Source organism: Equus quagga, chromosome 4 (genome assembly GCF_021613505.1).
Source record: "Equus quagga isolate Etosha38 chromosome 4, UCLA_HA_Equagga_1.0, whole genome shotgun sequence".
Taxonomy (NCBI): domain Eukaryota; kingdom Metazoa; phylum Chordata; class Mammalia; order Perissodactyla; family Equidae; genus Equus; species Equus quagga.
The window spans coordinates 69776361-69784503 of NC_060270.1; the positions used below are offsets into that span (position 1 = coordinate 69776361).

An 8143-nucleotide genomic window follows, 5' to 3' on the forward strand; every position below is an offset into this window, starting at 1 on the left:
CCCTTACGCCACCAAGTTGGCCCCTAAGTAAAACAGCTTGCAGAGTTTTACCCTCTTCTTCCAACCAGTATATACTCTAGCCTGCTATAGTCCTCCAACCATGGCCTTAAAACAACGTAGGACAACTAGACATTGGCAAGGACAACTTTCCTGGAGCTGGCTTCAGGTTTTTCCATTTGCAAATGACAGATGATGAGTCCTCATCTATGCAGCTAATTTTCTCCTCCCAAATAAACATTGCCTGCTGGCAAAGTTTAGAAAAATCAAATAAGACCCTTTAGACAACACAAGAACTTGACCTTAGTAATATTACTTTTTCGTTTTTTTACCAAAAAGCTTTTTTATTAATTAGTTTTATTTTTAATCTGAGTGCATTTAAAATAGTTAACGTGCAGCTTCCACTAAAAGATGCTGAAATCAAGTATTTCTACTCCAATTTCCTCTCTGAAAGCAACAGAAAACAATGAAAAGAATAAAAATGAGAATTGAAGAAAGGACACTATCCCCATTAACACAAAGAGGTTAGGCGCACATATACAGCAAACCCAGCTGTTAAAAAGAAATTATCATTCTCTTTATTTTTCTCCAACAATTAAAACCCCACCCAATGAAGTGGTGGAAAATTAAACTGTCAATTCTGGTTTCCTTCCGACTTCCTCCAAGGCTGCATCCAATTTCCAGAGGTCTGTGTTGCACCAAGGAGATAAGTGTTGACATCTTGTTGTCTGTGGGGGAGGCAGAGATAGCAGGGTGGAACCATCTAGACTTGGGTTTATCTGTCCACAGGGGAAATTATTGTGTCCATGTCTCAAAGGTCCGCAGTCATCTGTACACACAGGTTTCTGCTCAAGGGTGGCCCCTGCGCCCATTCGCACCCTCGCTTCTGGCTCTCTCTCATACTCTCAGGTGAGATCCACGGGCATGGCGGTCATGTTGCTGCTTTGTCGCTGCACTGGGTCCCAGCAGTTGCAGCTCGGCTGGCCATCGCTGAGATGCATCACACAGCTTGCCCTCTCAGTAGTCAGCTGCTTTTTCTATGCTCAGTGAGAAATGGGTGCATGTTCCCTCTGCTCTTGTTTCCTCCAAAGCTCTCTGGGTCTTGCTGTCTGCCCATGACAAGGAGCAAGGCAAGGGAGTAAGAGGCAGAGCCCCTTTCTCTTGGTTGCACACTCTCTTTTCTCATCAACTCTTTTCGGCCTCGTCAATTCCTAACTCATGGGGAAATTGTTGCGAGTCAGGAGAGAGGGTGGGAAAGCGAGGGGCCTATTGTCTGCCTTTCTAATAATTTCCTCTCATGCTTTAGGCTTAAAGCACAAACACAAAACACAAAAGCCAAAGCCTCCCAGATAGAGATACGTGATTTCGATTAATATGCAAATAATTTATAACAACACAATAAACAGAAGATAATGTTTTCCAGGGTTCATCCATATTGTAACATGGATCTGTACTTCATTTCCTTTTACGGCTGAATAATATTCCATTGTATGGATATACCATACTTTGTCCATTTATCAGTTGATGGAAATTTGGGTTGTTCCAGAACAAGAAAAAGTGGAATTGCTGGGTCATATGCTAAGTGAAAGAAGCCAAACACAAAAGGCCACATATTGTATGATGCTGTTTATATGAAATACCCAGAAAAGGTGAATCAATGGAGATGGAGAGCAGATTAGTGGCTGCCAGGGGCTGGGAGCAGGGGAGAAAAAGAAGGGACTGCTTCATGGATGGGAGATTTCCTTTTGAGGCGATGAACCATTCTGGATCTGAAGAATGGAAACAGTTGCACAATATTGTACTAAATGTACTAAATGCCACTAAATTGTACACTTTAAAATGGGTAAAGTGGTAAATTTTATATTATGCGCATTTTACCAAATCTAAAAAGTAGAAAGATAATGTCTTATAGAACATATACTTTTGTATGACATAAAAAATATATATTTATATCATATAAAACAATGTAAAGCTTTACACTTACATAAATGTATGACTTTATATGATAGAATACACATCTATAATATATACACACACAAATAGCCCCCTTGAAACAGCTATAACCACAACCCAAAGTATATAAAAACTAGGTATAACAATTTGGAGAAATTTGGATGAAATTACAAAAGGACACTGAAAATACACATGCTGATACAGCTTTTGGAAGAAAGTAAGAAGACGGTCAGTTGTTGATTAGCTCATTTCTCATATTAGGGACTCCATGGGAACTGTTTAGTACTGACAACTAAGAAACAGAAGTTTTAGTACATTATTCAAACTATAAACATAATCAGATATGGCTTTGCGGTCAGGTCATGGTACCTGGGGCACTTACCAAGAGGTAGAGGTTGGAAGGTGGGGGGAGTTTCCCTCAAAAAGTAGAAAAGAAGCAAGTCAAAAGTCAGAGGTCAAAGAAGCAAATGGCAGTAAAAAGAATTATATCTACACTGATTATTTCATCTTTCATAGTGGGACATCAATAGATACCACTAGAGTTTCCTAAGTCGAGGAATATAGGGTTAAGTAGATTATTAAAAGTTATCAGAAAAAAAGAGTAACAGCAATAAAACGAAAACAAAATAACAATATTAACAACAAAAACTGAAAATGGAGCATGACATTTCCAGGCTCTCAGAAAGGACACGTGCACAAAACAAGGCAAGGAAACACAAAATATGTACCAAACTGTAGAAAACAAACTAAAACTATGTGTTCAACAAAATGAACACATCAAATATAACTGTCATATCAATAAATGTTAATAAGATAAACTCGTCTTTTAAAAGAAAATATTCCTCAGGTTGCAGGAAACATAAAATCCGTCCACATGCTCTAAACAAGAGGCACAAATAAAAGTTTCAGAAAGTTTGAAAGACAAGCAATGGGTAATGATATACATCAAATGGAAACAAAGGGAAATCAGGAGTCAACTGTCACCATTCGTCCTAGCTGAATGCAAAGCGTAAAGCAGTAAATGACACCAAGAAGTGGACTTACCAATGGAGAAGATGCAATCCACAGGCGGGTGCCTCATAAATCTTCATGCAAGAAAACATAAACATCGATGAAGCAAGAACAACGAGAGAAACAAACGGAAATGCAGAACCAGCAAGGTGTTTTCACTTGTTCTCTGGCCATCAAAACTGAAGTAGGGCAAAACAAATTAGACTATTGCAAATATCAACTACCAGATGAAAACCTTAGATCTAACAGACATATCAAACTGTTCATCGTGAAATTAGTGCCCAGAACTTCTTTTCAGATGCCCGAGAAACATTATTTTTATTTGGCCTTCTTTTGGCACAAAGAAGACTTCAATATATCCTACGAGTTATCCTGTGTTCTCTAAGCTCTCTGAGAATACATTATAAAAATTTAGAAATGAATAGTGCAAATAGACAACAAAAATATCATAAACCGCCAACATTTTCGGAAAACTCTCCCTTAAATAATCCTTGACTCAAGGGGAAAATGAAAAGTCAAATTGCACAATATCTAAAAAATATCAATGTTGATAGCACTAAGTATCAGAATGTTAATGGTATAGCCAACAGTATTTGGAGGAAAATTTATAGCTTTACATATTAAATTTCTAAATAAAAAGTAATTAAAATAATTGACTTATTCATTAAAATTTAAAAGAGAGAAACAAACAGCAAAATAATACAAAAAAAGCAAAATATAGGAAGCAATTTAGAAAAATTAAAGAAATTAATAGAACAAAAGGAAACTATCGAACAAATTAATGAGTCCAAGAGCTTTTCTTCTTAAGAAAAAAATGTATATAAAGAAACCAAAAAAAGCATAAACTTACAGGATTAAAACTGAGAATTGAGAGACAGAGAGAAATTTTAAAAATCATGAAAGAAAGCTTTGTTTGTTCCCACATAAAAATGTTTGCAGAATTGGATGCAATGAGTGTTAATATAAGAAGCTGCAAATAGCCAATTCTCACTGTCAAGAGAGAAAACATCTAACAGATCAATTGCTACAGAAAATTTTTTTAAACTTATAAAACTATTCTCTCCAAAAGAAATAGAATTGTTTATAACAACTGAAAGTATGTACAGTCTCACTTTGAATTAAAATAATAAAAACGAAGTTTAAAATGAAATACAATTTCCAAATACCAGAAGGCAAAGGTAAACTTGCTGCTAATGTGGAGTCTGGAAGGCATTCGCATACCCTGACATAGAGGACGAGAGTGGTACATGGCCCTTTAGAGGGTAATGTGGTAATAACTACAATTTAAAATGCTCGTTTCTCTTGATTCCAAAATTCTACTTATAGTAAGTTATCCTACATATATAACTTCCAGGGTACAAGAAAATATGTACAAAGATGTTAAATGAAGCATTTTTTGTAACAAGAAAAAAAAATTATGTACATGCCCATGAACAGGAAAATGGTTTAACAAATTAAGGTCCATCCAAACAACGGAATATTACAAGGTAGTTCAAAAGAATGCTGTCACTATTGACAGGAAGCAGGCAAGAGGGGGTGCTGGCAATATTCTTTTCTCGATCTGGATGCTGGTGACGTGGGTGTGATCATTTTATTAGAGTTCATCAAGCTGTACGTTTATGTGTACGTTTCTGTATGTCATATCACACATCATGTCATATCATATCATATTGCAGGGGTCAAAAACAGTTTCTTAGAGGGCCAGATGGTCAATATTTAAGGCTTATGGGCCATATGGCCTCTGTCACTACCACTCAACCCTGCCATTGTAGTGGGAAAGCAGCCATAGAAAACATGTAAATAATTGAATGTGGCTATGTTCCAATAAAACTTTGTTTATAAAAATAGGCAGTGGGTCTGTAGCCATAATTTTCCAACTTCTGTGATATTGTATATGGAATAAATATGTATATACTATATTGTCCTATAATAATTTTTTTCAAAATCATGAAGTCATCTATATTTGCTAATAGGTTAAGAAAATCTAGATCAGAAGATTTAATCCATCCAGAGCAATGTGTGTATCCTCAAAAAGAGGATATATAAAATATACATGTGTGTGTTTGCGGGTGCTCATGCAAGGAACATTTCAGGAAGTGTTCACTTGTGAATGGACTAGAATCCAGGCTCTGGAGAGGCTATAGTTTCATTGTGCCCATGCAGGAACTATTTTTACATATTCTAAGCCTTAGAGTGAAGTCTGACCAGTTTGATCATATATATAGATTTATCTACCCAGCATTAAATTGCCTAAAAATGATCATTTTTGTTCCTATGGAAGTGGTAACAAAACAACAGTCTCTAAGATAACATCATTTTTGTATATGTGTGTACACATATACACGCTCCCCTTTGGCGGCCTGGGGTTTGCTGGTTTGGATGCCCAGCACAGACCTAGTACCACTGGTCAAGCCGTGCTGTGGCAGCATCCCACATAAAATAGAGGGAGACTGGCACAGATGCTAGCTTAGAGACAATCTTCCTCGACCAAAAGGAGGAGGATGGGCAACAGATGTTAGCTCAGGGCCAATCTTCCTCACACACACACAAAAGTAATGCACACGAAGGTCAATGTCAGGAACATGCAGAGCATGTCTGGGTGGCAGTAGTGGGTAGAACCAAGGAGTCACAGTAACAAACAAGGCCACCTGTGCATCTTTACCAGGATGTGAAATGTCTCTTTTCTTAAACGTTTTGGCTTTCATAGTGTTCTCAAGTTCCTCAGGGATTTTCTGTACATTCTAGATGATTAAAGCTTGGGAACAGGGCCAATTATTTTAAAAAATTAAAGATGTTAGTGGAGTTGCCGTTTATTCTCTAGGCTTTCCCATTTTTTATGTATCTCATGGGCTCCTTTTGTCATAAAATGTTTGTGGCACTCCAAGGTATTGTAGCTCTTTACTAGGTTCTGTGGGAGGAAATTAAATATATAAACTGCTGAGATTTAATTGAAGATATCCACAAAACATCTTCTCCAGTGAGTACTAATCTTTTTATCTTTAACTTTAATGAGAACACATCCTGTCTGAATTCTCGAGGGGCATAGGTTCATATGCGTGAGCGACTGAGGATTCTGGCAGAACTACAGAAATCAGGATCCCAGGAAGATATTGATCGCCTTTGGCCTTATTGTTCCCCATCTGTTTTCCCCATTAAGAGCCCACCTTGGACCTCAGCCTTGGCTCATTGTAGTGTCCCCTTTGGTATAAAGCCAATTTAATTTTTTAGGTAACAAAGGTTTTATGGTTCTAATTAATCAGTTCCGAGATCCTCGATGATTGCCAAAATAATCTTTATATTTATGACCTGATAAACCATCCAAAATATCTTTTCTAATGTTAAAGACATTGGATATGGGGGGAAAAATATCTCAATGACCCTTTGCCATTTCACATTGTCCACCTCTTTCATTGACCAGTTATCTCCTAAAGTACCCACAAGACAAGCTGGTCCTACATTATCAGGGTAGGCTCTTTTAGCTTTGTTATTGCCCAGGTCTCTCACTCCAACTATGAACACTTAAAATAAGAAGCACGTGTTGAGCTCCTAGCTCTGCATGCCCTCGTGGACTGTATTGAATCCTAATTGCAGTCTTAGAAATACATACTGTGATTCTCCTCATTTCTCAGAGGAAGGGCTGCGGTGCAGAGAGGCGGGCTGCGTTCCACAGCCAGTTAGCGCGGCCGGGGGACTTGAAGCCAGGCAGCCGGGCTCCAGCGCTCCACCACCTCTCTGTCCCAACCAGATGTAGCAGTGGTCAGAACTACAAAATAGTTTCAAATACGTGAGGATGGACTCCACCTAAGCTTTGCCTTATAGGGTATTTGTTGTGTGAAAAGGCTCTATTTATTGGCAAGTATTATTCAAATGATCAAACCAATTGCACACAAATGGTGTTACATAAGTATTTTAGGAGTTTTGACTTTGCCCTGCAATATAGTTGACACTCTGCACTTACCAGACAAACACTTTCCTAGTCATAATAACTGAGATGCATGGATTACCTGTGTCCCATGCTTTGCTACCTTCTCTCCAACCGCAGTGATTGCCATGCTCCTGTAACAGATAGGGAAACCGCAGCTCCGAGGGTCCGTGACCTGCCTCCCCTCCAGAGTCAGCGGGGTCTCAGGTCGTCCGGCCCGCTGCAAGGCCTGCATTCCTTGGACTGCCCACGCAGCCCCCTCTGTGAAAACAAAATATCTCCCTTTCCGCTGACCAATTTGTCACTCTCCATTATGGAAGTCTCATATCATGGGAGTCTAATGTGGTCCTTTTAAGTTATAAAATAGACCTGTGGCCACTATCACCTGAAAAAAAAAAAGGATAATTATACCAACATTACCATTCAGCTACACATTTTTAGAAGAGGTCAATGTGATTTCCAGGCTGACTTTGGGGCTCTGCCATCTCTGGTGCCTGTGAGTAGTTGGGACTCAGGCCAAAGTGGATTGGGTCACTGGAAATTTCCTTGTAGCCACTTTAACAGAAACCACCTTCTAGTATTTTCCTAGGTTGGAATAACCTTGACCCATCTTCAGACAATGTCCTTCTGTCCTGATGGGGTTGATCAATGTGTTTACAGAAATAACAGATTGATCTGTTATTGCACGGCAAAAGGAATTCTGTTCCTGATGCTTAAAAACCCACTAGGTACTCACCACTATTGTACAGTTCTCCAGAGTTAAATGATCCATTGTCATGCTGCCAGATGCCACTTGAACTCATTTTCATGGAAAACTGCAAGAGTTCACAGGCCACCCGAACACTTTCAGCTCTGTATGTTGAGTCTTACTCCATAGCCTCAGCCAAGTTCACTATAAACTCTTGTTCATTATTCACAACAGAATTTTTCATTTGACACACGCACAGTTTAATTATTAGGCATGGGATAGTATGACACATTTCGTTTTGACATGGAAACTACTCAGCTTGAATCATATTCTACATTGCATTGCTTTGCTTAAGTACTCTAAAATGGGGTAAAACATTCAACTTTTCCCACCAATCAGTATTCACGCAGTTGCAAGGAACTACGGACAGAGGGTAAGTTATGGCTTACAATGAGATGAATCACTCCACATATTACACCCAAAGCTATGGAATCATGAGACTTTTGTATGTGGTGATAGCTTCATATCTGCATGGAGGGTTGGCATTGAATCTTCCTCTGTAATTCCAGGCA

The 8143-nt window shown here is 38.6% G+C and overlaps 1 long non-coding RNA gene across 1 annotated transcript; it reads right to left on the reverse strand.

Moving 5' to 3' along the window:
• Positions 1-599: 599 nt before the first annotated feature.
• On the reverse strand, positions 600-7251 carry LOC124238596 (uncharacterized). The gene is made up of 4 exons (XR_006888340.1): positions 6966-7251; positions 2995-3140; positions 1638-1766; positions 600-1106 (listed from the first exon to the last, which is right to left on the reverse strand). It is a non-coding gene; the product is annotated as an uncharacterized LOC124238596 (long non-coding RNA).
• Positions 7252-8143: the final 892 nt, after the last annotated feature.